Source organism: Notamacropus eugenii, chromosome 2 (assembly GCF_028372415.1).
Source record: "Notamacropus eugenii isolate mMacEug1 chromosome 2, mMacEug1.pri_v2, whole genome shotgun sequence".
In the NCBI taxonomy this organism is placed as follows: domain Eukaryota; kingdom Metazoa; phylum Chordata; class Mammalia; order Diprotodontia; family Macropodidae; genus Notamacropus; species Notamacropus eugenii.
Genome location: NC_092873.1, coordinates 300264776 through 300270760, shown reverse-complemented (window position 1 = coordinate 300270760; position 5985 = coordinate 300264776).

Here is a 5985-nt window from a genome sequence, read left to right as displayed (position 1 = left end):
CTATGCTCCTTCCAAAATGTTCATTGTTCAACATCAGTAGTGAGTGACACTCAGGTCTAACAAGGTTGCCTGAGTCTATTCTCTATAAATAGTACCTATTACTCTGAGAATACTAATCAAGATCACACTACCATTTCTGGAAAGAATAATCAATTACATGCTAACTCCAGTCATCTGACTTTACTGCCAAAACACTTCTCCTTGGCTACCATTCCACCACATAGGTTGTCTTTTCCTATTAGAGTGGTTCCTATTTAGGGTTTCATGACTGTGGCCCAAAAAGTTTACTCTAAAAATTATTTAATGGCTCCTTAAGCAGAAAATAATTGCCGAATTATGTTTACAAATATATTTTTTCCTTTGTGACAACAAGCACGTGCATATTTGAACGGTTATAGGCATGTTTCTGCAGCAATTCAATATTGTGAAGATCAAACACACAATTTTGGTGCTCATGCAGCAGTGACATCCAACTCTGACCACTTCTGGCTAAGAGGAGTCTTGAAGTTTCTCTACTTGCTATTAGATTGTTTCCAAACTGAAAACCAGGGTTTGACATTCAAGCACAAAACATATCCCAACGAATGGTCAGACACATGATCATACCCTCATTTATATTCTGTACATTGTTCCAAAGTAACTCCTTCATCACTCTTTGTTAGCATTTAATCATACCTCATTATCTATGTAAACAAATACTGGAGATAATACCAACTTTCAAATTTTTGCCGAGAAATTTGTTTGAATATCATGGTCATTGGGTAGATATATTACAAGTCATCTTGAAACTATCACAGAGAATCACAACCATTCTGCAGAAACAAACATTATATTGTCTCTCATTGAAGTATTAAGGCCATTTTCAAATTTAAACTTATCTTCTATCTTTATTATTCTTCTATCTAGCAGATTTTCAAATGACCTGGTTGGTCAGTGTTTCAACAGAATTTCTTTGAGAGCATAGCTGGCGTGCCAGAGATAGAAGAGAAGAAAATTATGTCCGAAGAGAATTTTTCCTTACAAGAATTAGTTTACATATAAACACTCTTAAAAATGAAGCAGTATGTATCAGCGAATTTTAAGTAAATTTATCATTTAATGCAGCATTTGCCTTCAGTCAGTAGAAAAGTAACTATTTTATATTATAATGAACTGTTCATTTATAACAATTGGTTAAGTCTCAGCAAGAGAGTTTGTAGAAGTTCTCTATTGTTTTCTACCACATTATAAGGGTGAATAAGCATTTTCACTTTATTCTTGTTTTAAATAAAAATATAAAAATAAACTTGACGTAGGAACATATTTAAGACTGTCTAGTGTCAAACCAAATATTGCAAAGATTAATTGTATTTATAATTTAAAAAATTCTAACTATAAAATTAAAAAACTCTAATTACAAAATAATTATGAAAATTTCATATGGACCATTCTGCAAGAATTAAAAGAAGCAATCCAGCAAGGTCTCATATGCTTACTATTATCTACAAGACACATTAAATTATGTATGGTACATTTATTACATTATGTTAACATCTTCCAAGTTGTAACATATTTCATTAAAACAGATTCTGTATTTTCAGCAAAATTTGTAAAATCAATTTGAGTCTTGCAGATAACAGTAAGCATATGAAGAAAGAAACAGCCAAATGTAATCACAAACTTAGGTAAGCTGAAGTTTTCCCGGAAACAATAACTTATGTCAGAAAAATCTTATTTCCCTCTAATAGAAAAACAAATTAAGAGGTGTTGGGGGACCAGCTGCAGGTAGTTCAGAGGTTAAATGATATTATTAAAGGCCAGATTATCTAATAGGTCTGAGCAGATCCTTGGCCTTTACCAGATGGCCCTATAACACGATAGGAAAAGAAATGAATTTGTTATGCCTGCTCCCTCTTACACCACCCATCAAATCTCTGCAAGTATCTGGCTTTGCCACTGAATCAGAGTCCCCCGCCCAACCTTCAAAAAAATAAAATCATATTTAAATATTATTAAATCAAAAAATTAAATAAAATTATATTATACATATATAAATATAAAAATGAAATTTTTAAAAATAAATTAATAAAATAAAATAAATGAAAATTAAGTTAAATAAATAAATATCATAATTTTAGTAGCACATAAGATCTCATGACATTTTAAATTAATTTAAATTGGTTTTTACAGGTTTATACTGAAGCACAGGAGAAAGTACTCATCTTGAGGTTTTAATAAATCTCACTCTTCCTCTTTTCCATTTGGCTCAGGATGTGTCAACAGGCAATCACAACTTAATGAAATTTGCATGAAAACTAGATTTATTACAAGAGGAATGAACATGTATGTGGAACTCTAAGCAAGAGCACAGAGTTCACAGAATTTTGCATATTTATAACAGTACAGCAAAAGGAGGAAGAAAAAATCGCAATCTCCTTCTAAGGGGGTTTGGCATGAAAGGGGAAAAGGGACAGTAAAGTGGAAAAAGAACAAAACCTTTCCTGAAGGGGAGGAACAAGGTAATGATAAAAATGGCACTCTTTTCCCTTGGGAGCTGCTACACCACAAAGATAGGAGGGTCTGCTTATCTACAAGAGTCCCAGCAGCACAAGCAGTTTCTCAGTCTGTTGTAGACTGACTGGTACCTTTCTTAACTTCCAAGGAAACACAGAGAGTCCAGCTTGGGGTATAAACAACAAATTATGTCAGCTCAGGGCTGTGGAGAGTTGAATTCCATCCTTGACACATTCAAGGCCTCCTGCATACTCTGGGTCCAGTGTTTCTGGAAAATATGGCAACTCAAAAAAGCAAGTTGAGGGGACCTTTTAACATTCCTTAACACATGACAAATCAAATTAATATGTTAAGCAGAGTTCTTCTGAGTCCAACCAATATGAGTGTTGAGGCCTATTTTTCATATTCATTTTTATAAAAGCAAATATTTTAATGCCAGAAAATATGCTCTCTTTGGTAAATAGGTATTTATTTTTATGTATTGTGTGTTATAGAGAGATAAGCTACTATGTGCCAGGCATTCTGCTAAGTGCTGGGAATAGAAAAGAAAGAAAAAAGCAATCCCTTCTCTCTTGGTTCATTGGAATAATCAACTATTTACAAACAAGAGATAGACAGGATAAATCATAGGTAGTCATAGAGGGAAGGTCCTAAGAGGAGGATGGGAAAAGCTTGTTGCAGAATGTAGGACTTCAGTGAGACTTGAAGAAAGCCAGGGAAGCACTGAACCTGGAAATGGAAAATGGAAATGAAAAAATCCTTGGATCTAGGCAACAGAGTGGATGGTAAATAGAGTAACAGGCTTAGAGACAGATAAAACCTGAGTTCAGATCCTACCTCTGATATTTACTCTCTGTATTACTGTAGGTAAGCCATCTCTTTGAGCCTCAGTTTTCTCATTCGTAAATTGAGGGATTGGAGCTGATAACCCTTAAGGTCTATTCCAGTTCTAAACCTGCCATCAATGAGTCCCAGCACCACAATTTACTGGAGTGTGAGATAGTGGAAAAATCATTTAACCTCTGTTTTCTCATCTATAAAATGGGATTAATAATGCTGTACTACCTACCTCATAGAGTTGTTGAGGGGAAAGTACTTTCATAGCATCATAGATTTACAGCTGTGTGGAGCCTTAGAGCTCACATGGTCCAACCTCTATGGTTTTACTAATGGGGAAACAGTTTCAAAGAGGTTCAATGACTTCCTTCAGGACACACCAATAATGAATGGCAGAGTGAGGATTTGAATTCAGTTTGTCATTGTTGTTTGCCCTTTGTTTTTGAAGAGGACCAATGATAGGGTGATGTCTTGATTCATGGCTTTAAGTGAGGCAGAGCTGTACAAAGTTGCTTTTTTCATTCTCTCTTCCTAAGTCATTAAGGTCTGGTGGCAGGGCAAAAGTCAGAATGACTAATGATGGCCTGGGATACACTGGATGTCTTGGTGTCTTCCAGAATCTGATTCAGCTGCTTTCATGGCTGTTGGAACAACAGCTGCCCATTCTGCCAGGAGAAGTCTTTACATGTTTGGGTAGATACCCCCCTAACTCATCAATGGGTTTGAAGCCCATTAGTTACCCTCAACCTAGTTTGGCCCATCTGCTGAGACAGTTTACTGGGGTTTGGCCACTACACACAGGTTGGATACTAGGTAGACATCAAAGGTGGATAAGTAGCCCTGAAAAAGGCATGGCAAACCCTCATACTACAGGTTCTAGTCCTCTTTGAACACCCCATACACCCCTGAATGCAGGTACTCTGATTCTAAATCCAACCCTCTTTCCAAAGTACCACACACATTTCTTTGTAACCCAAAAAATGATTTCTAAATGTGAACTATGATTTTCATTTTGGCCACAATTGAAGCTAAGGCACAAAGCTTTCACAAGACTTACCTTCAAGGCAGCACACAATAGATCAAATTTTCAACCTTGCTTACAAACCCCTTGTCTAGCCTCAGATTTTGGACTTCATTAACAGAAACCCAGTATCCAGGAAGGAGGTTATAATCACTGCATACTCTCTAGATCACATCTGGAGTATTTTCAGTTCTTAGCATCTTTTTTTTTAGTGTAACCAGGGACTCAAGTCATATTTGCTAAGATTCTCCTTATCCATAGAAATTAGTAACTCAATTTTCCATGCCTGTGTAAAGGGGTAGAATTCGTGAGAGCTTGGGGAAAAAAAAAATTCTTGGTGTTCTGGCTTCTGACTTCTAGAAAGAAGACATGGGATTCCAGATTCTTTTTAGGGAGAAGTCCCTAAAAGGAGAGAAAGACTCTGGGAAGAAGCTAACATGTAGAGGAGTTGGCACCTTGATCATATCCTTATCCTCAGCTCACCTACTAGAGACTTCAAGGAATTTCTCCCCAGGGTGAGATCTGGGACTTTCTTGATTTTATCTCACTCCTAGTGGAAGAGCTCATTCACTATACTTATACATATGTATATATACATATATATATGTATATACACACATATGTGTATATATTCTTATCTGTATAACTTCTCTGATTTCTATTTGCTATTGACAAGGATAAATAGTCTTATGTCTTATTTTCCATGGGTGGTCTTTGTATAATTTGCATTAGGTGGGGAAGGGAATCAAGATTAAGATATATAGCTTGGGACACTTCTATCTCAATAATATTGATCAGGAGTTCAACTTGAGCCTAAAGGTTATTTCCACCAGACTAACAGTATGTAAGGTGTTAAACTGATATAATCTGAAGAGAAGGGAGTGGCCAGCCTCAAAACTCTAATCTCCTGTCCTCGCCTTGGCAGAAATCAAAATGTTCCTGGGAGAAAGGTGAGAGGAAGAGACTAGAGATTTATGTCTACCTTCAAATTACAGCTAGACTGACTCATGTGGACATATATAACCTATATCACACTCACAGAGACATACACATGCATCAAACTGGAGCAAGAGGGTGACTTAAGAGAATAAGGATGTGTCAAAAGAACCAGGGATGTTTATTTTGGAAATAAGAAGATAGGATAACTGCTTTGAAATAAGAAAGAGAGATAAATTACCATGGTTCTATGAAGAGTAAAAGTAGAACCAGGCTGAGAAAGTTGCAAGGATACAGTTCAAAATAAGGAAGAACTTTCTAACAACTTGAGTTGTCAAAAAAGTCAATGGCAGGGTTTTCTTGTATGGTCATGCAGGAACTCCCCCTCAAAAGCCAAGGGAAGGGCTTTCTTGCATGGTGATGAGTGGGCTCCTCGTCACTAGAGCTGTTCAGGGATCTGTCAGGGTCACTGCATTGGAGGCTGGACAAGATGATGATCCCCAAGGTCCCTTCCAGGTCAGAGAGTCTATGATTCTTGTCATTCCAGGTCCTTCATTGATCTCATTCAAACAAAGAAACCTGGTTCTAAACCTTCTCTTTCTCTTTCCCCTCTCCCCTCTCCTTCTCTCCTCCCCCCTCTTAGGGGGCGGGGCGAGTGAATGCACTCTTAGGCTCTAGCCCCTCCCACAAGGCCAGCA